This window comes from Panthera onca, chromosome E1 (genome assembly GCF_046562875.1).
Source record: "Panthera onca isolate mPanOnc1 chromosome E1, mPanOnc1 haplotype 2, whole genome shotgun sequence".
NCBI lineage: Eukaryota > Metazoa > Chordata > Mammalia > Carnivora > Felidae > Panthera > Panthera onca.
The window spans coordinates 28446797-28468971 of record NC_138352.1 but is presented as its reverse complement, the minus strand read 5'-3'; the positions used below and the strand labels follow the sequence as shown (position 1 = coordinate 28468971).

Sequence of the window (22175 nt, the reverse complement as noted above, 5' to 3'; positions counted from 1 at the left end):
CCAGTCCTCCCAAGAGATAGGAGCTTCCAGCCCCGTGGAGCTGAATGACTGCACTGGCCTGCCGGGAGGAGCCTCAGGCTTGTTTGGTCTGGGGCGGGAAGGACAAGGTGGAAACTCCTTTGTGCCCCTGCTGTCCACATCCCGGGCCTTTGCGGTTTAACCGGGTGGGGAGAGTGTGTACGTGTGATTCTTACACCTTCTCTTCTCGTACCCCCCTCGTCCCGGAAGAGAACCTGGTTATACTTCTACAGAGAGGACCCTGTCTAAGGCCCCACGCGTGGGGAGTGGCCTGCTGAAACCTCAGGAATAGTGATGAGGTTAGACGGACGAGGTGTGCTTGTTATAAAATCTCCGTGTGGCAAACGTAACATTAGCCTAGTTTCTCTTTGGCATGGCTGCATGAATTCTCATAAACTCTGGTACTTGGAGATATCAGAGAAGCGGAGGCCAGCACGCCCACACCACCAGGAAGGAGGCCCGTGAGGGGCCGCAGAGGGGCTGCTGAGCAGAGACTTTCACCTCCAGGCCCCGGCGCAGCAGCCTGCTGATTGTGTGACTTCAAGTAAAAGCAGTTTCTATTTGGTAACTGTTTGATTGAGCTGTAATTCATATACCATGTATTTCATGCATTTAAAGCAAACAATTCAGTGGGTTTTGGTGTCTTGGCAGAGTTGTGCAACCATCCACACAACCAATTCCAGAACATTTTCCTCATTCGGAGAGAAAGTGTGCACCCATCAGCAGTTGCTCTCCATTTTCCTCCAACACCCACTGGCTCTAGGCAACCTTCTGCTGTGTGCCTTTGCCTATGCTGGACGTTGCATAGAAGCAGAATCATACAATATGTGGCCTTTTGGGTCTGCTTCTTTGACTAAGCACAGTGTTTTCAAGGTTTACCTGTGTTGTCGCCCATATCGGAATTTCATTGCTTTCTAAGGCTTAATAATATTCCATCAGATGGATATACCACACTTTGTGTGTTCGTTCTTCTGTAGGTGGACACCGGGGTTGTTTGCACTCTCTGGCTCTTACCGCTAATGCTGCTGTGAACACCCACGTAGTTTTTGTTGAGGGTGTTTGTGCTTGCAGTTTTTGTGGACATCTATCTGGGAATGCAATTGTGGGTCGGGTGGTAACTCTGTGTTTAATCTTTTGAGGAACTCCCAGACCGTTTTCCACAGCGGCTGCCCCGTTTCACATTCTGACCGGCCGCGTGCGAAGGGCCTGATTTCCCCACGCCTTCCGCAACATGCCCTCGTGTACCTTTTCAGTATACTCACCTCAGTAGGGATGATGTGCTCTCTCTTTGCGGTTTGGATTTGCATTTTCTCGATGGCTGAGCCAATCTTTTAACCTCTCTGAATGAATGTGTTTTCTTCTGAGTACATCTGGGATGATCATGAAGAATGTGTATTTTATTTGTCACATATTCTTCCAATAAACTTCGTTTTCTTGTTAGAGAGGGAGAACAGGGGAGGGGCAGAGAGAAAGAGAGGGAATCCATGCTCAGCGTGGAGCCTGGTGTGGGGCTTGATCCCACCACCCTGGGATTATGACCCGAGCCGAAATCAAGAGTCGGACGCTCTGCCGACTGAGCCACCCAGGTGCCCCTATTGTCAGATATTCAGCATGTGTCGCTCGTCGTTCCTAAGTGCTCCGTACGTGTTAGCTCATTTAACCCTTGTGACAGCCTTTATGAATCAAGTACTGTTTTTACCTCCATGTAGTAGATGAGAAGAACTCAGGCGCAGAGAGCGTAAGTCACTTGCCTGAAATCACATTGCTGTGCCACCATTTGAAAAACGATCTCACCCAGTGCCTGGCATTTCTCGGCATGTTGGCAGCGGTTTCCTGGATGCGCATGGTGAAATACACCAGGTGTGATCCTGCTTGGGCCACACGTCCATGGGGTTTGCTGTCCTGAGCCTCTGGCTGTATAAGTTGATGGTGAATTTCCAGAACTTATTTTCCCTTTCCTGATAGTTACTTCGGTGTCGCCAGTAGAGATGTCCCATGAAGGATGGGCACAAGTTGTTTTCTGCCATTTGGGCAGTTGTATCTTTCATCCTTCCTTCCTGCTGAACAGTCCAAGGCTGCAGTCAGGTCTGGGTGGGAACCACTAAGGCAGAACTGCTTCTCCATCCTTCCTTTGTCCCCGTCACCTTCCTCCCCTGGCAGTTGGCAGAGTGTCACAGGGACAGAGGCCCAATTGTTTTCTTTCAGCTGTGTCTTCTCTGAGTCGCCCCCCCCACCCCGCCCCGAGGTCACCCCCTAGGGGCTCGGTGAGCAGGCCCTTGCTGGGCCAGCCAGTTTGCTCCAGGGAGCCGCCCCTCCATTCTGAATGTGAGCCCGCCCCTCCAGTCTTGCTTTCTGTCTTTCCCCCCCCCCCCCCCACAAGAAAGAGAGTTGCTGCCCAGCGGCCTGGGCCACCAGCCCTGTTCTTAGGCCCCCATTCTGTTATTTCCCTGAGACAGTCTGTTCTAGGGCACTTAGTAAGGTTTTCTGTCTTGAAAGAAGCTTGTTCTCCTAGCTACTAGTTTGGGGAGTGGTTGGCATTGGGTGGTGCTGAGAGAGGCCTTGCTGCTTTCAAGTGCATCTTTGGGACAGTCCCAAATGTCCACCGCGTGTGCTTTGTTTTTTCCTCTATTTCCTCTTGTATCATGGTTTCCCCACTCTAGGGTTACATAAGCCTCACACAAAACACTAGAAACAGACCTCGGTTGTTCATCCTAGGTGGACATTAATCTCATTCAGCGTAACCTGAGATGGGCATCATTTTCCTCCAGTGTCGGGAAGCGCTGTCATCTGCCCTGTGCAGGGTCACCTGCCTGCATGCCGGGAGAGAGCCGAGCCGGGGCGCGATGGTGCCGTAGGGCCGTTCTACCCGTAGGCTCCAGGCCAGCTCCCCAGTGAACTCTGTCCCGCTCCCGGTCACCCATGTGCTGAGTCCATGGTCGCCCATCACTGTCTGTGGCAGATGTATTTTGGCAGGGTTGCCCTTGAGACTGCGTGGAACCCTCCCACCCCACGCTGCTCTTACTGGGGCAGGACTGCTCTGGCCCCCTGGGGCCCTCATCTGCAAGGCCACATGGCAGACTGTGCCTCTAAGTCCCCTCCACGGAGGCAGAAGGGGGCGGGCCGGCTACTTGGTGGTGGCAGTTCTGTTGGAGGCCCTGGCACAGGAGAGGCAGTTTCTGACCTCTTCTTCCAGCCAGGGGGTATTCCTCTCGAAACCATGCAGCTCTTCAGAAAGGGGCAATGCTCTGTGACCTGGGCAGGGCCTTTTTCATACACTTCAGTCTTTTAAATGACAGTTCCTGCACCATTTAGGACATCTTCCACCCAAAGGGAGGCTTTTAAAAACCTTTAATTGATGTAAGCCATACATACAGAGAAGCATACGCATCACAAGGTACAGCTTGATGAATTTTCACAAACCAGGCACACACCTCTGTAGCCAGCACCGGGTTCAGGAAGTGCAGGTGGGTTGGGGGAACTCGTCCAGGGTAAATGTCTATGGGGTGCCATCCTGGGCCACTGTGTCCCTTCAACCCTGCTGACACAGCAGAGGCACTCAGTATTTATTAGTCTGTTGAATGGTTGATGAGTGAAAGGAAATTTGATTCCCACACTGTGGGTCTTTCCCAACAAGCCTGTGGTAGTTTCTGGGCATTTCTGCCTCTTGGCCCTTTGTAGTCAACTTGCAGAAGCGCCTCCGTCCAGGGGACTTGATGGTGGCAGGCGGCAACGAGAATGCACAGAGCCTGCTGTGAGAAAGCCTGTGGTCTTAAAAGAGTTGAAATGTGGTCCCGAGAGAGAGGCTGTTTCTCCAAGAACGCTTCTGGAGACCACTCTCCCAGGTACCCTGCCCACCCACAGGCCTCCCAGGGCCCAGACATGGCCCACGACAGGATTGTGTTGGTCCAGAGCTGTGTCCTTCTGAGTGCCTCAGTGCCTCTGGCCAGTTGAAGGCTCTAGCCAGGCCATTTGGAGAGATTCAGGGTGGAGAGCTGGTTCAGGGGGAGGCAGGTCAGCCCCTGTCATGTGCAAAACCTCTGTCTATCTCAGAAACTAGGTTTTCATTAGGGTTGATGAGCATTGTGGGAAAAAGACCCCGTGTGTACATAACCCTATAACTGACCAATCTGTAAGTTTTCTCAACCTTGGAAGAGCATGTTGGGAGTAGCCGGTTATAAAGGTGGCTCTTAAGACATCACCATATCACTGCAGAGCCCCAGGAGGTGGGAATTTGTGAGAGACTGGTTGGGAATTGTCAGTAGGAAAGAAACAAGAGAGAGCATAGCATCCACGATTGGGACTTCTTTGTCAAATGCGGGCCTTCCTATGATGCTTGCAGAGGATCTCAGGTCTTACTGAATCCTTTCACTGGGGTGGTGTCATCTTTGGAAGCAGAGAATAAGCTGAAAAGAAACTCGACATCAAGCCCCCTTCTCGGCGAAGGTTTGCATCTTCCACACGTTTCTTACTTCTTTGCTCCTGCTTCTCCTGCCTTTTAACCAGAAGGGCGTCAGGTTTTGATGTGTTCCAGGCTCCCTACCCCAAGAGGGAGGGTGCTGGTGCTTGTGGGTTTTTTCTGGCAATGAAGGAGAAGAACGGGGGTCTGGGAAGAAGAGGGTGTTCCTCCAGGTGGCTCTACCTCCTCCCAGTGACAAGGGAATGCAGGCGGGACTGCGCCCTGTTCAGACTGCTTCTGCCTCTATGGGATTTGGGCACAGAGCCTGTCCTTAGAGGGATTTCAGGGAACTCAGTCCTGGGCCGGTTGCTTTCTCTAGACTTTAACAGGTGCACCCTGAGTCCACTGCTGTTGTTGCCAGTACATGCCTGAGTCTGACCACAGAACAGGCTTCCTCTGCCCTTTGTCCTGAGGCCTACGGGAAACCTGGAGTCTGGTGTCCCTGCAGGGGAAGGGAAGCGATGGAGGGCCATGGCTCCGCTCTGGTCTGTGTTCAGGTGGAGTCAATGTACAGACCCAGGCCCAGGTCATCCCTGAGGGTCTCTTGCCAGAGGCCTCTCGTGACCCCTCTCTTTTCCCCTTGTGTTCCCAAACCTGGACAGCTGGGGAAGCCCAGTGATTCCTGATATGTCGCAGGCTCAAGTTTCTGTCTCTAGCATGTTTGGGTTCTTTATGTACATGTGCGAGTTTCTCCCCAAAGGGCCATTTGAAGTCCTTTGGGCTTCCAGTGCGTGTGGGTCTCGTTAAGCTGAGCCCTGCGATGGCCCCAGGGCTGTTGCTGCTGAGGCTGAGCCGCATGGGTGATGGGAAGGGGTGTGTACGCATACACCACTTGTGCACCCTGTGGTTCGGCGTGTCCCCGGTGTTGGCAGCAAGCTCCCTGCACACGCCGTGCTCCAGCCAGACGCTCGCACCGAGCAGAAGCCAAAGAACTGGACCCAGAGCTCAGGGCAGGGGGCTGTGGAGGCAGAAGTCTGCTTCCTGAATTGCTGGTTATTCGGGGTACCTCCTCCTGAGGCAAGGGCTTTCTTGGGCATTGCCCCCTGTCATCACATAGACGTGCTGTAGCCCTGGTCACCCCCCCTCTCCCCCCCGCCCTCCCCGTCACATCTCTTACAGGCGGTATGATTGCCTGGCAGGGTCTCCATTTTCCCAAGGTTCTTACAGTGTCGCTGGAGGGGAAATGACCCTCTCCCTCCCACCCGTTCCCCTCAGGCTGCCCCGGGGGCTGCATTTTCTTTACTGTTGTGGCTGGCAGGGTTTTTGAGGCTGCTATACCCCGAGCACTGGGTGCTGGGCACCTTATGAGACCTCTCCATTGGTATCTGCTCTCCCTTTGTACCCTCTCAGCCCCCACCTCCCCCCTCTTCCAGCAGGCTCTTTACAGCTGTGTTTTGTCTCTGCTCTCCCTCTCCATCTTTGCTTTCATCAGGTCCTCTTTGGCCCAGCCAAAAGCTGTGAGTGACTTAATCCAGCTGGATGGCCGCCTGGGACAGCCAGCCAGCCCCAGAGCTGAGCGCACTGCGACAGCAGAGAGCGGGGTCTCCCCTTGAGGCAGTTGTTCCCAACTTTGGGTGGACATTAGAAGGGCTAAGGGGCTTTTTGAATAATCCTGACGCCCGAGCCCCACCCCGGAAAATTTAAATCTGAGTCTCTGGGCCTGGAACCTCTATTTAAAAATCTTGCCAGCTGATTCCATTATTCAGCAGAAGTGGAGAACCATTGCTTTGAGCTCCAAAACCTTGTGCTTTAAGACTGTTTCCCTTCTTCCTAGGCTCTCTGGTGAGGCTCTGGTCCCCTAGAGCCTCTTCTCCCTGCCTCCAGACTGCAGTACTGGGCGTGAGTGGGAGGCTGCGGCAGACGGAGCTCGGTGGAGGTTACGGCTCCCAGTGGCTGCATCGCTTCAGTCTTGCCGTGGCAAACAGCAGCCTGTGTTCCCTAGATCTACCTGGCAGGCCTTTGGGGAGGAAAGCAGTGACACCGTGTGGAACAGAGGCACCCCTTTCTCCCAAGCTAAGGCAGATTTGAAGGGTGGCAGCGGGGCCGAAGGCTGGGAGCTGGGACGTGGGAATCTCCATATAAGGCCACTGTTGCTGCAGCCAGCCTCCGCCTCCTTTCAGAGCGGCTCCCTCCCACCTGCCCTGCTGTGCTGGGAGACATCGACTCTGACAGGCCTGAGGGCAGCTTTGGCCAGGGGGTGCTTTTCACCTCCCACCCCTTTCCCTTTTGTGTGTTCTGTCTTTTCTCCAGTCTTCTCCTTTCCCTCCTTATCGAACACATCCTGGGAGAAAGGGCTCAGAACTCACACAGAAGGTCTAACATCTTCTAGATGGGTTCTAGGTTCATCTAGACCTGCCCTCCTCACTGCTGAGCTCTTGGGTATACGGGGAACTCTGGCAGGCTCTTCTTCCCTGGGAGTTCACTGGGAGAGATTCTAGGCAGTGGTGTAAAAAGGAGGTGTGTACCTCTGGAAGTGAATGGAATGTGTGAGACTGAAGGCAAGCGAGACAGCATGTGAGCACCTTGCTCTAGTTGATAAGGTTCTTTCCCTCGGGGTGCTGGTTAAGAGTTCTGAAACACAACGCATGTGTCCGGGGATCCGGCAGTTAAGTAAAGGGACGGCAGACGGTGGGGCCACTGTTGGAGTGGGTGGTTACAGGCAAACAAGGGGAGAGGCTAGAGGGATCCACGTCGTGCTGGATTAGAGTCAAAGATGTCAGCATATTTAGCTTAATAGGGATACAGAAGGAGAGGCAGAGAGAGAGCTGGATGGATGTAGGTAGATGGACATAGATGGATTTATATGCACCTGTATTTCCTTGCCATCAGCTGAGAAGGCCGGGAGGCAGCAACACCCCAGTAGCAATGAGCACGCCTAGCCCCTGGGTCTTGGTGTCTAAGTCCATTCTAGCCGGTTCTAGGACTAGGGTGGGAAATATCCAGGCTGAGATATTTGGTCCATTCTGAGGCCTTGTCATTGCAGACGGTAAGGAAGTACTTTGAGAGTAGACGTGTGCACATACTGGCGGGATATGTCAGAGAGACACAGGAGCCAACTGAAAAAGCCCTCCTCAGTGACTGAAGCTAGAAAAAAAATACAGAATTTGAGAAACAAAATACATAATGTAGGATTGGATTATAGCCTGAAGTGTAAAATGAATATCCACAAGTTTATATAGGTAAATGAATGAATAAAGAAATAAACACATAAGGGAGAAGAAACAAAATCTCCCTGCAGAAGAATTCCAAATAACTTGTGTGGCGATTCCCACCACCCCCCCTCCCAACCCCCCCCCCCGCCGAGGGAGGTGGAGCTAACTCCTCACTCCTTATTCGTGGGCTGCAGGTGGCGACTTCCCTCCTGAGACGGGAAATACTGACTTTAGAGTGCAGAGAACCGGCGAACACAGCCTCGGCCGGGTCTGCGAGGTCTGCATCAACAGCGATGAAGTCCTGTGCCCTTGATAGGACGTGAAGAGAAGGGGGCTTTACCTATGTAGATTCCCTCCCCCAAACCCCTAACCCCAATCTAACCATGAGAAAACGGTCAAATTCCAATTGAGAGATATTCTACAAAATACCTGGCCAGTCAGTGTTATCATGAATAAGGCAAGTCTGAGAAACTGTCACAGCCAAGAGGAGCCTCAGGTGACATGACAAGTAGATGTAATATGGGATCTTTCTGCCTGGAACAGAAAAGGTATGTTAAGAAAAAACTAAGGAAATCCAAATAAAGTGGGGACTTTATTTAATAATCATAGATCACTATCGATTCATTAATTATAATAAATGTACCACACTAGTGTAAGGTATTAATAATAGGGTAAAATGGGTGAAGGGTATATGAGAACTCTATACTAGCTTCATAACTTTATGTAAATCTAAATCTATCCTGAAATAAAAGTTTATTTAAAAAAATTTTGGCGGAGGGGGCGCCTGGGTGGCTCAGTCGTTTGAGTGTCCGACTTGGCTCAGGTCATGATCTCATAGTCCGTGAGGTCAAGCCTCACGTCAGGCTCTGGGCTGACAGCTCAGAGCCTGGAGCCTGCTTTGGATTCTGTGTCTCCCTGTCTCTCTGCCCTTCCCCCGCTCATGCTCTGTGTCTCTCACTTACAAAAATGAATAAATGTTAAAAAAAATTTTTTTTTTTTAATTTAAAAAATTAAATAAAAAAATTTTTTTAAGTACCATAGAAACTTAGAGAAAGAGGAAGTGTAGACTGGGAAACCAGGAAAGGCTGGCAAATGAGGTGCCGGTGGAGTTGCCCTTGAAGGAAGGGCGGACCCCACCCCCTGGCCGGGAAGCCCAGGCAGGTGTGCAGCCCTGGACGAGCAGGGCTGGGATGGTAGGAGCCAAGTTGGAGACCAGGTGGGCTCGGGTCATGATCGCAGCATCACCGGGGCTTTCCCCCCATCTCCCAGTGGCCCTGGGCACCCACCACCGTGACCTTTTGTCAAGGAGCTTCCGTTTCCTGCCTTGACGGCAGGAGGCCCGGTATGGTGGCGAGGAATTACGCTGGAGAAAGAACCACAGTGGAGGCCCGGAGTCCCTCTCAGGACTAGCTGTGCTTTAGTAACAAGGTTCTTTCACAATCTTGTCTGGTTAGACCAAGGCAACAGGACTGAAATGGGGGAACTGAGGACTGACTCCTCTATCAGCGGTTCCCTCAGCACTTGGAGGGAGGGCTGGCAGCCTTCCCGCTTCCCCACGGGTCCCCTCCAGTCCCAGGCATGGTGTGAGGTCGGACCTGTGCCCCAGTCCCCTGCTGTTGGGCTTGCCCTCTACCTGTTCCCTGCACCTCACCCCTTCCTCCTGCTTCCTGCCCTGCTCAGACCCCTCTCCCCTGCCCCAAGCTCCTCCATCCCTGCTCCTGCTTCATTTTCCACTCTGGCCCTTCCACAACCTGATACTTCACTGACTTTACCTGCTGACTCTAGCCTGGAAGGTCAGCCTCATGAGGTCAGAGATTCTGTCGCTTTTGTTCAGTGCTGTGTTCCCAATGCCTAGAGAGCGTGCCTGGCACATAGTAGGTGCTCCGTAGATACCTAAGTGGATGAACGCTGTTGGTAGTAGCTGCTTTGCTTTGCTAAGTGTTTGTTTTGTTTTTTTTTTTTTTCTGTGCATCCACAGTGGAGATGATGCCAGCCTCAGATTTATGGGGACAAAATGTTCATTTATTGAAAGAGCCTTAGTAAATGCCCTTCTTCATCTCTAGCTGAATTCCGTCTCAGCACCTCCTGCCCCCTTCAGCCTAGCCCATCCTGTGGGGACCTTGCTGGACAGGTCTGATCCTGGTACCACGAGAAGCCTTTAGGACATTTGACTCCTTTGTTCTTGGCGTCCTCATACCCTGCTTCCCACAGGCTGTGTTCATACCTTCATTTTAGCGCCAGCCTCCGTGTGGCAGGTGCCATGTCTTACTCATCACTGTCCCCAGGGCCTGGTGTCCAGTGCCTCTCTGTTGAATTAATAACTTTTGGCAACAGCGGCCCTTTTCTGTATCCCTAGCACCTCCTCAGTCAGCCCTCATTCTCTAGGTTAAGTTGCCCTGGCCCCTTCAGTCTACTCGTGTAAGACTCAATTTGGGACCCTTCTCTCCACCGCTTGTCACTCCTGTGAACCAGGTTCTTTCCGTTTATTTCTGGCCTTTGTTGAGCCCTGACTTGTATGAGCCCTGTTCTCAAGCCACCTTCTCTCTGCTCCTTCCACTGGAGGAAGATGGCCTCCTTGGACTGGGGCTGGGGCTGCCTGGAGCGGCATCGTGGAGCAGGCGGGGATGGATTGGGGGGGAGCAGGGGCGGACAGAGCTGCCGCTGGGGCTGGGCGGCAGGTGCCAAATCCCGCCCGGCCCCCATCCGCGAGGGAGGAGCTGGGCATTTCTTTCGGGGGCACCGGCACTAGCCTTTCTGTTCCCAGCTCACATGATTCTTCCCCCCGCCCCCCCCCCCCCTTGTCTCCTGGAGGCCTCTCGGTGACCCTGGGCTTCATGGGCCTGGGGTCAGTTCTGCCCATCTGCCTGTGTGCCCCTGGGTCACCTGACCCCTCAGGAGCCCGCTTCACTGCCTGCTGGGTACCTGATGTCTCAGGCTTTCACTCTAATGGACATGATCCTCTCCCAGAAGGAAGCTCTTTCTGTTGAGAAGTGACATAGGACTGTTGACCACAGACACATTGCTTCCATCTCCTTTGCATCTGACAGGAGAGCTGAGTTAAGTCCTTTTCTTGATTGTCGCCCTCCTCAGCCTGCCTCGTCCCTCACACTCTGCCCCACCAGTGCTCCTGCTCTGTCCTCTACCCCTGGACATCCTCTTCCCTTTCCTGCCTCACCCCTGCCCCAGACAGACTGTCCTGTTAGCCAGCCCTTAGCAGTCTCCCAGAGGCCTTTCCAGCTCTGACAGTCTACACAGGCTACTGTCTCCCTGCCTCTATGGCTCCACTTGACTTCTTGTCCTGCCTGCCTGCCTCCCATTACTTGTGGCTTTAGCCTAGGAAGGTATACTTTCTATGAAGCAGGGAGATAGAAAAAAGGTAGCTGGAAATATAGGCGAAGCACAAAAAAAAAAAAAAAGAAAGAAAAGAGAAAAATTAGTCCTTTAGTTTAGCACCTGCTCTAGCCCTGAGTCACTGAGGCCCAATCCTAAAAGTCATCCCCGTCTGCTCTTTTTTTCTTAGCCTCATACGCCTCGAATCCTTTCTGCTCTACCTTCAGCATAACCCGAATGCAGCCCCCCACACCATCAGCATCGCAGTCTGGGCCACCGTTTCATCTGCCTGCCTCACTTGTCTGGGGTCAGAGTATTCTTGTGAGCTACAGCCAGGCCTCCTCTGCTGGCACACGTCCTTGGCAGGTCATGTCTTCCGGGCCAGGCTGGCCGTGGCCACCCTGGACCCCCTTCATTCCAGTCCTCCAGCAGGCCTGCCCACCAGCTTCCTCAGCCGGCCCAGCTCGTCCCTGCCCTGCGGCCTCAGCACTACTTTCTCCTTCACTCTGCCTCTGTTGGCCTCCGTGGGGTCCACCCCCCAGGCGTTCCCTAGCCCTGTACTTGCTTTCCTTTCCTTCAGTCATTTATTTCACCGCTTTGTTTTCTTTTTATTTACGTTTATCACCATGAGAATGAAGTGAGCTTTACTAAGGTGGCCTGTTGACTTGTTCTCACCTCTCCCCTGCACCAACCAAGCACAGTGTGTGCCTGGCATAAAGTAGGTGCTCAGTAAATACCTGCTGTCTATTCCTAAACATTTGTCTAGCCAGTTCTAAGGTGATTACATGGACTTTTAGGCAGGGCCTTGAAGACTTCCTTCACTATCAGTAGATGGGATTAAAAGTATAAAGTGGAGCTAGAGTCAGAGCCCCGAGAATTTAGGCGGGGGCCACAGGCCCACAGGTCCAGTTGTGAGTCAGACGGGTGGTAACGTACTTCCTCCAGGAGTCTTCCACATCAGCCTCCAAAAACTGTAGGGACTATGGGACATACCAGGAGAAGAGGCCGAGACAAGGGACATTTGCGCAGGCAGGTAGGCAACAGAACTGGGGAGGGGGAGGGGGAGGGGGCTTAGGTGCCAGGTGGAAACCGAGAAAGGCAAAACTATAAAGGCAGGATTTAGTGGTTCCGTTGTGTGGGGAGGAGACTGATTTACTTCAAGGTCTGGAGCTAGGGAAGTAAGCTTGGGGCTCTGGGGCGAACTTGGCCAGTGTGCTAAACCTTACTAATCGTGTTCAAGTCAAAAGGCTCATTCCTGTAACGGATGCTCATTCGTACATAGTTTGTACCTGAGGTCACCACACCTATCAGAAAGATAGTTCTTATGTTGTCCAGGTCCAGCTGTGCTCTGAAGTATCAGTGCCCTAGAGGAGAGTGTTGATCCCCAGCAGGATTCTGGGGTCCATCCTTTGGGGGGAGAGGCGCTGCTCCTGTCCTCGAGGTGAGGATTGGAAATGGGGAGAGGGAGGAATAGGAAGCTGGAGGGTGGGAGGGTTGAGATTCGTGCCCACTGCTGCCTCTGTTCCATACCCGCTGGGGAGACCTCACGCAAGGCTGCTGTAACTGGGCTCCAGTTGGCCAGACTCTGCCTGTAGACAAGGAGCGTGTTGGCTGAAATGGTGCATTTCTTTCTACCCATTGCCCAGTTTCTGTTTCTACTGTTCATGTTGCGGTTATTCCCGATATGGGAATCCAACTTGGCCTGGATGTGTGTGCGCATGCATGTGTGTGTCTTCAGATATGCATAACACAAAATTTACCATCTTAGCTGTTTTCAGTGTGCAATTCAGTGGCGTTAAGTACATTCATGCTGTTGTGCAACTATCAGGGTCCTCCGTCCCCAGAACTTCTTTATCTTCCCAACTGAACCCCTAGGAGTTAAACACTAATATTTGTCCTTTTGTGTCTGGTATATTTCACTTAATGTAATGTTTTTAAGATGCGTGCATGTTATAGCATGTATCAAAATTTCATTCCTTCCTGTGGCTGGATAATATTCCTGTGGGGGGAGGGGGCACATTTTGTTTATCGTTCATCCATCAGTGGGCACTTGGGTTGTTTCTCCCTTTTTGCTGTTGTGACTAATGCTGAAATGAACATGGGCATACAAATATCTGTTCGAATCCCTGCTTTCGGTTCTTTTGGGGATATATCTAGAAGTGGAATTGCTGGATGATAGGGTAATTCTGTGTTTAATTTTTTCAGGAACTGCCAAACTGTTGCCCACAGTGGCTGTACCATTTTATCTTTCCACTAGCAATGCACAAAGGTTTCAATTTCTCCTTATCCTTGCCAACACTTGTTGTTTTCAGGTTTTTTGTTTTTTTCTTTTTCCTTTTCTTTTCTTTTCTTTCCTTTGTTTTCTTTTCTTTTGTATTAAAGCCATCCTGGTAGGTGTGAGGTGGTATCTCATTGTGGTTTTAATTTGCATTTCCTTAATAACTGATGTTGGGCACCTTTTCATGTGTTTATTGGCCATTTTTCTATCTTTTTTGAAGAAATGTCTATCTAAATTTTTAGCTCATGTTTTTTTTTTTGCTGTTGAGTTGTAGTTCTTTATATATTCTTCATGTTGATCCTTTATCAGATGTGTGATTTGTAAATATTTTTTTCCATTCTGTGGGTTGTCCATTCTTGTGACAGTGTCCTTCAACATACAAAAGTTTTCAATTCTGATGAAATCTCGTTTCTTCTATCTCTAATGCCTGTACTTTTGGTGTTCTATCCAAATCCTTGTCAAATCCAGTGTTCGAAGCTGTTTGCCTCAGTCTTCTAAGATTTGTATGTTTTTGCTCTTACATTTAGGTCTTCGATTCAGCATGAGTTAATTGTCATATACGGTATAGTGGGCACTTGGTTCTTGTGGAGTCCTGCTCTCATCCTGGTTGGGTGAGTGAGGAGGATAAAAGGTCTTCCCTTGCCTGCCTTGCCCTTCCCCGTCTTTCCTTGCCCCCGGTCTTAGGAGCAAGGTGAGCCTTGGCTGGGCAGTGATGGCTTCCCAAGGAGAGCTGAGGGCCCTTGGCTGCTTGGTGGGAGCCTAGACGTCTTTGCTGCCCAGCCAGCGGCCCAAGCCAGCAGGCCAGTCTGGCACAGCAGGTGTGAGAAGGAACTTCCTGGCATTGGCAGCAAGTGAAAAAGGTCCTTGTTGTATTCTTTTCTCCCTTAAAAAAAGAAGTTTAGCCAACCCTAACAATGCTCCACAAAGGCAGTGAGTTTGGCTGGTTGACAGAGCCCTTAGTGGGTCATTTCCACAGCACCCCACCGACTCCCTGCATGTACTGTACTGGGCTGGGCAGCCCCTCTCTTCCTGCAGCTCCCAGGCTACAGCCCCGATGTGGCCACGGCGCTGGACACAGCTCTCGTTGCTGCTTGGGATTAGCCAGTGTTCCCCCATTTGTGGGTCCCTTTCTGCTGAATCTGTGGAAGCCCTGAATGCCTCAGAAAGCCCATCCTGCCCCTGGTTGAGGCCAGAGCCAAATCTTGAAGGGAACCTCCCAGGGACAGGAGCATCATCATCTCTGGCAGGAGCTCAGAGCTGCTGTGTGTTCCGCACAGACGCCTGTTGTCGGAGCCTGGTAGGCTGCAAGTTAGCTCTTTGGGGGTGGTTGGCTCTAGCTGCTGCAGTAGAGGTAATGTGTTGAGGTGGGTTAGGAATTGGAAAGCCGGGCTCTAGTCCTTGTGTCCGTCTGGGCCGTGGCTTCCACGTCTGAGACGCGTGACAGAGGGAGGGGCATCAGGCGCCTTCCAGGCCTAGGTTGGAGGCAGCAGGCTGTGAGCGTTCTTCCTGCAGGGGCCTGAGTGGAGCAGCGTGGGCCTCTGAAAGGGCTGCCACATGCCGATTATTTCTGTACCTGTGCAATGTCTTGTTTTGTTTGACTTGTAAGTATATAGGTCATTGCCTTTTAGTGTGGTAACAAGATTGTACAATCATCTAATTTTAGAACATCCCCCCCACCCCCCGCAAAGAAACCCTGTACCCCTTATCTGTCATCCCCTAAACTTCCCCCAGGCCTTGGCAACCTTGATCTACCTTCTGTCTCTATCAATTTACGGGCTCTGGACGTTTCCTACAAATGGGATTAATGCAGTATGGCCACACCCACCTCTTGCGTTTCATCTTTATCATCTGCTGGCCCCAGGGGTGGTGGCTGCACACCGTGGTCCTCTGGTGGTCGGGCCCTTTCTGGGCCCTGCTCCTCCTTCAGGCTCCTGCACTTCATGGCCCTCAGATGGTAGAGGACTTGTTACCTTTGCACATGGAGCATCCGGCTACCCATTTAGCAAAAATGAGATTGGGCAAGATTGGGTGTTCCTATTTTATAAATAATACATATTCAAGGGCACCTAGATGGCTCAGTCGGTTGAACATCTTGCCTCTTGATTTAGGCTATCATGATCTCAGGGGCATGGGGTGGAGCCTGCTTAGGATTCTCTGTCTCTCTCTCTCTCTCTCAAATAAAATAGCCAATAAAATAATACATATTTATAAGTAGAATGTTGTGGTACGTATGTTACAGAATATTTATAAATAAAGCATAGTATTTATACAACGAATCTGCAACGTAAACTTAGAGGGGTCGGTTTTTTTTTCCCATATATCATTCAAAAATAAGTGCTGAAGCTCATTTTGAATGGTGCCAATGTAGGCCTATAGAGGAAAATCAAATTAATTTTATTGAGGACCTCACCATCTATTGTGGAGAAGAGATGGGCAGACCTGAAGGTGGACTCAGGGCTACATGCAGGGCTCTTTCCTTCAGAGGGGAGGTGAGGGATGTGAGGCAGGCATCTCTGGCAGAAGATGGCTATAAAGGAGGCCAGCCTATTCACCAGTGGGTCACCTAGGCCTGTAAGCTTGGGCAGGACGTGAGGACGGGGCTCCTGAGGGCCTCAAACACGGGGCAGAGAGCTTGGGCTCGAAGCTACGGGAGCAGTTAAGACAGAAAATGCCCTGGCCACATTTGTGCTCATGAAAGGTCATTCTTGGACCAGTACTGGTGACCATGGGGAGACCAGCAGAGTCGAGGCCACCCTAGGCCTGGGTCCTAACTGTGGAACAGTGCTGAGGAGCTGAGTGCCGTGCCTGGGAGAATAGAAACCACAGACCTTCCCGCTGGATGTCAGCTGCTTCTGCGTGCCTCCCACAGAACACATCCCAGAGGCTCCCAGCTCCCTGGCTGGACTGGGATCAGTGAGCAGTGGGATGACTCCGGGGCGGGCAGTGAGAAAGAGATGGGTGTGACACTCACGTGTGGGCCTGCCTGCGCCTGGGAGCTGGCGGGGGAGGAGGGCTAGGCCACAGTGCAGGTGAAGTGTCTGGTGCTCCAAAGAAGGGCAGACACCCGGCCGCATTGGAGTGTGATGGGGAAACCAGACTCTGATCTTTCCCGGGGCCTTGACGTAGCGCCTGGGAGACACAGACAATGAAAGTAAACTGCTCTGCTGCCCTTGGATAAACCCCTTAGTTTGGCCCATCATTTTCAAGAGCCTGTTTTTGGCCATCTTAGGACCAGTCACTGGCCTCCGGTGTGGGCTTGGAGGCCTGGCGTTTCCTCCCTTCTCAGGGAGAGGGCGGCCCATGGCCCCTCCAGTCCAGCCAGGCCCGTTCTCTTCACCCTGCTGGCCTCTTCTCTGTCCCTGGGTAGGAGACAGATGTGTCCTGTGCTTTCCTCTCTTTTCCGTGGGGCAAGCAGTCAGAAAATGTATTGAATAAATGGTCTTTTCTCCATCATCCCCTTGCTTGGTGGGGAGTGTGTGTGTGTGTGTGTGTGCTGGGAAACAGCAAGGGAGGCAGCCTGGGTCATGTGCCAGCCCTGAGCCCTCACTTCCTGTGAACAACTCTGTGAGGTAAGGGATTTCTTTTATTGTGGTAGAATATACACAACACAAAAATGTACTGTTTTAACCACTTCAAAGTGTACAATTCAGTGGCATTTAGTACATTTATAATGTTGTGCAACCATCATCACTGTCTAGTTTCAGAACTTTTCTCATCACTCCAAACGGAAATCTCCTACCCATTAAGCAGTCACTCGTCATTCCCCACTCCCCCACTCATCCCCTAGCAACCATTAATCTGCTTTCTGTCTCTATAAATTTGCCTGTTCTGGATATTTCATCTAAGCTGAATTATACAGTATGTGTCCTTTTGTCTCTGGCTTCTCTTCTTTCATTTAGCTAATGTTTTCAGGGCTCAGCTCATCTGTGTTGAAGCACGTGTCAGTATTTCATTCTTCTTGGGGTTGAACACCATTCTGTTGTATGACTAGAATTGATGGACGTTTAGGCAGTTTCCACCTTTGGGCAATTGTGAATAGTGGTGCTGTGAACATTTGTGTACAGGTTTTGTTTGAACACCTCTTTTCAGTTCTTGGGAGTATAAACCTAGGAGTGGAATTGCTGGGTCATGTGGCAACTCCATGTTTAACTTTTTGAGGAACCTCCAGAATATTGTCCACAGTAGCTGCTTCATTTTACATTTGAAGTAAGGGATATCGCTACTCCTGTTTTACACTTGAGGAAACTGAGGCTTAAAGTCGGCAGCTTGCCCAAGGTGACTTATGTGGTGAGCGGCAGATGTAAGACTCTGTACCAGAGGTGGTGCACTTCTTGGCTCGTTGGGTTCTAGAAACGTAAAGCCCAGAGGCTACATTAGGTCTCTGAGCCTTTGTGGGGAATAAGGGGCTAGAGGCTCAGTCATCTGGCTCCTCCTCTCCTGGGGTGCTGGGCACACAGGTGACAGGCTCCCACACCACAGCCCCCAGCCTGGTTGGCCCGGCCTCCTCCTGTAGGCAGAGTTGCAGCAGTCAGGTTTCATGTTGGAGTCCCTAAAGGGCAGAGGGGGTGCAGAAGGGGGCTCTCCCTCCAGAGGAGCCACGTGAGGCCACGGAAACAGACCTGGCACCTGAAGACTTGTGGCGAGACCGCGGGTGTGAAGGACGGTTGTGAGCCACCCCACAGACCAGGAGGACTGTGGAATACATGGGAGGATGCTTGGGCGGGGGACTTTGCTGGCTTCTTGCCAGGCAAGGAACAGGAGGAAAGGAGTTCTGTGTGGAGGGCACCTGCTGGGGCCCTTGGCCGAGGTTGGTGGAAGGCACTTGCTTCTCTGAGCTCTCAGAGGGGTGAGGGGGCGGCTTTAGCTCACTCCAATCCTGGGTGGATTCATGGGTATGTCTTAAGACCCCTTTTCCATGGGTCTTGCCAGTTTCCTTTGAGAACTTGGACTTTGAGCATATTCGTGTAAAGAGAGCTGCTCACTAGGGAGAACTGTGGCCTTGGAGAGAGTCAGGTGCTGAGAGTCAGGTGGCCCAGTCTACACGTGGATGGCATTTGGTGTCCCACCTCTTGAAGGAGGGACTCATGATTCGTTAGACTCAGGACTCTGAGCAGCTTGGCAGTAGCAGGAAGAGCCAAGGGACAGTCTCTGTGATCCTGACCAGCGCGTGTTCCTCTCAGGGAGCGGGGTTCCAGGGGCGCCTGAGATGGGGAGCAGTACTCAGCAGAGCTCCCCAAGGGCCACCTTCCTTGCAGAGGAAATTCAGATCTAACCTCCTTAATCCCAAAGAAAGGATGTGCTCTCTCCTTGTACCTGGCTCTAGCGGCCTGACCATGCCTCCAGTGTGGCCGCCAGGGAGGCCTCCGTACGGGAGCTTGTGGGAGCCGTTATGGTCACCTCTGGGGAGGGTGGAGGAGGTCATGCTCCCGCGAGGGCTCTCTCTGCTCCTGCCTGCTGACAGGTTCTGCAGTAAGCGCGGGCCACCCTTGCTCTGGGTGACCCCAGGCCCCTTTCCCGCTCTGAGCCCCAGCCTGGGCATCTGTGTGTCGAGCCTGTCAGAGCGCCTTCCTCCTGTGGCTGTCATCAGAGTGAACCTGTAACTACTTATTCAGAGCCTGCCCAACCCCGGAAGACAATATTATTCTTGCCGCGGCGGCTCCTACTGAAAGGTAGAGTCTTCTTGTCCTTCCTGGACCATATTCTGCCCCTGCTTCTGGCAGCCTGGAGACGTGCTGGCTGACCACTGTCACCACCGGGTAGCACTGCTTTTCCTACTCCTCAAGTGGGTCGTGGGGAGTGTGAGAGAACATAATACAGAACGCAGCGCACGCGGTGAAAGTATTGCCCCGTAATTTTTCATTCCGTGTGTGTGTGCCCATGCAGCTGTTCATCCCAAAGTGAAATGCGCTCTTCTCTGTCAGTCATGAGCAGATTAGCTTGAAATACGCGAACTGTCGCACGACCTGCAGTTGACTGGGTTAAGATTTTGTGAGCACTACTTTGCCCTGGGGGAAAGCCTTTGTCTCTGTTTTCCCATCTGGATGGGGGAGGGGGTGTAAATTGGACTGGTCCCGTTCCATCCAAGTCTTGCCTGGCCGCTGGTTCTGTAAGCACAGCTGCCTGGAGGGAAGGACCCCCATGGATAGCTCTAGCTGGCCTCTTCTTGTACATCTGTGCTACTTTCCTCTTCTTTCCCTCTGGCTCTTAGAAACTTCCCAAACTTCGAGATCCAACAAGAAGTGGAGGAGGCCTGTTTTCCCCAAAGTGCCTGGGATGGGTGGGGGTGGAGGGTCTCCAGGTGGTAAGGCTGCTGTGGCAGCATCTTCCAAAGCATACCCCTGGCAGGCGCCCGGCTGCAGTGGGGAGAGGTTCCCTTGGCCTTTTGTGGGCCGGGGGGCAAATGACAGAAGGGCTGGGTTCTCAGCAGGGTGTGCTCACATCCCTGGAGAGAGGCCCTGCTCTTAGCCTTCCCGCTTGGTCACTTTATGCTTCCGTGGTCTTCGGCCTTGGGATTAGTTGACACTGATGCAGCCCTACCATCCAGGCTGATGTGTGTGGAGGCCAGAAGAGGACCGGAAGCCCCCAGGTGGCCGGAGAGCATCTGGTGACTTTGCCGGCTGAGGACCTACCCATAACTTGGCAACAGAGCAGAGTTGGGTGGCCTGCAGACAGCCACCTCTTTTTTGAAACTGAGCAAAACTAGGTGTCACTCGGCCTCGTCGGAGGCCTGGATTCCTAACCTCTGGAGGTACAGACTGAGGGCAGGGAGCTTGTCAGATGGAGCTGAGCTCTGCCGACAGTGTTGGGGTGAGGGGTTCCCTCTGGCTGGATGTGGATTTTAGCCTGGATATCTGCCCTCGCTTTCTAAGCACGAGGCCTGGTCTGGCCGGGAGTTGGATTGTCAAGGGTCTTCTCTCTCCTCAGCTCTGACAATGCAGAAGGGTGTGGCCACACCTGTGCCTGGGGGCTCTCTGGAGACCCTTGGTTGACCTGGTCCACGGTTTGAGGGCAGACTAGTGAAGGAGCACATGGGGGTGGCGGTATTGGCAGCCGGGGCGGGGGCGGGGGGGGGGGGGGGGCGGCTGCGGGAGTATCGGTAAGAGGACGTGCTGGCCCCGCGCCCGGCAAGCGGTGATCGCCCGGGAGAATGAGCACCTTCACAGCCGGTGGCCCCGGTGCTGGTGAGGCTTCTCCCCAGTGGCACTGTGCAGACTCAGGAGGAGCTGTTGACTCTGCTCCCTTTTTCCACATGTCCAATAGGATTAGACAGTGCCTGCTTCATAAGTAATATTTAAGGAGGCGTGGAAGAGGTCGTACTTACGATAAGACCCTGACACACAGATAGTAAATAAACATTCGTTTCCTTTGGCCATAGCTTGTTATGTCTTTGCTTTTTATTGACGCTTCTGAAAGCTCGCCTGGAAGGAGGTAGAGACCGCATTTTGCACACACACAAAACTGAGGCACAAAGAGGTTGTAGGAAGTCTTAGGGTACGACTGGTGACGAGGTCCCACGACCGCATTCAGCTGCAGGGCTGGCTGGGAAATCTTGCTGGTGGCCGGTGGCCACGTGTCCAGCAAACACAACTACTGTGCAAGAGGGGACGGTGAGCAGTTTCGTGACCCTGAACCCTGGCACAGTAGTCTCTAAAGATAAGCCCACTAGGTGGCATAGTGAGAGGAAAGTATTAGAATTTCTGTTGGTGTGTTTTAACTTCCCTGTGTGTGTTACGTACGTGTCATAGTTTATAAGCTGTTGGCACAATAGCACAGATAGATAACTTACGTCGTGCTTCCATGTGCCACAGGCGGGCGTACGTTGGCACCTTGTGACGCCCACGAGTCCAAGTTGGGGTGGACATGGAGGACAAAGGAGGAAACGTGACCTTGGGAAAGCCCCTCTGCTGTCCCCTCTCCCCTCTGTGGCCCTGCTCGGGGCCCTGATCCTCACAGCAGTCCACAGCATCAGTGTCCTTGTTTCAGGCACAAGGACCCACCTCAGAGGATCCGTGAGCCTTGTCGGTGGCAAGGGGGAACATGTGCTTCAGCGTGCGGGACGCTGAGCTAAAAGAGCAGAAGTCACCACCCTTAGTTTGCCCAAAGGGGGTTCACATGGGGCAGTGGCATGATGCCAGAGCAGACCTGGGATTAGAAATTCTGAAGAGTGGAGGTGCTGGAACTGGACTGAGGAGGTTGGGAAGCCTAGGAGGACCATGTGGCCCCACCCTGGGTTGGAAGGTGCGTTCTTGTGGCCGTGGGAGCACTACTCATTGGGGGTGGGGGCAGGCACTAGACGCCTGTGGGCCTCCCCAGCCAGAAGACAGATGATGGGGGGGGGGGGGTCCCAGGCTACCAGTCTTGCTCCCTGCTCCTGAAGAACCCCCCTGCTTGGTTGCAGGATAAGCCACTAAGCTCCCTTTTCCAGCTCAAAGACTCTCCAGAAGGGCCCAGGAGAGATGCTACAAGTCTGCTTCACTGAAGGACCACACTAGGCTTAGTATGGGTGTGCCCCCTCTCAGAAGTGGGACTCTGCCCCCTCTCTATCCACACCTGAAGTCAGAGGCCAGCTCACAGCTGGCTCTCCTGCCCTGCCGCGCGCATTCTGAGCTGAGCCTAAGGAAGGGCGGGCTGAGCCTAGAGGCTCCATGAGGAAAGGCTTCTTGGAGCTGGAAAGCATACTCCTTCCCCCTCCTGTGGACCAGAAAGCTGGCAGCCATATTGGGTGAGGTCGGGAGCTCTTGCCCTTGGCATGGTGACAGCCACGGCACCTTGTTTCCCTCCCGAAAGCATCTTCCTGCTTGGGGGAAAGGTGAAGGGCCACAGGACGCAGGGGTAACAGATCCTCTTTAGGAAGGTCTTCTCTGCTGACCCTCACCCCAGTGGGAATCTAAAGCCTTCTTTGCTTGCGTTCTGTCCCGAATCTCAGGGTCTAACAGTGTCA

At 52.5% G+C, this 22175-nt stretch overlaps 1 protein-coding gene across 8 annotated transcripts in view; it reads left to right on the top strand.

The window, feature by feature from the left end:
- Positions 1-22175, top strand: part of MPRIP (myosin phosphatase Rho interacting protein) — a 155222-nt gene that overhangs the window by 62212 nt on the left and 70835 nt on the right. The window lies entirely within an intron of this gene.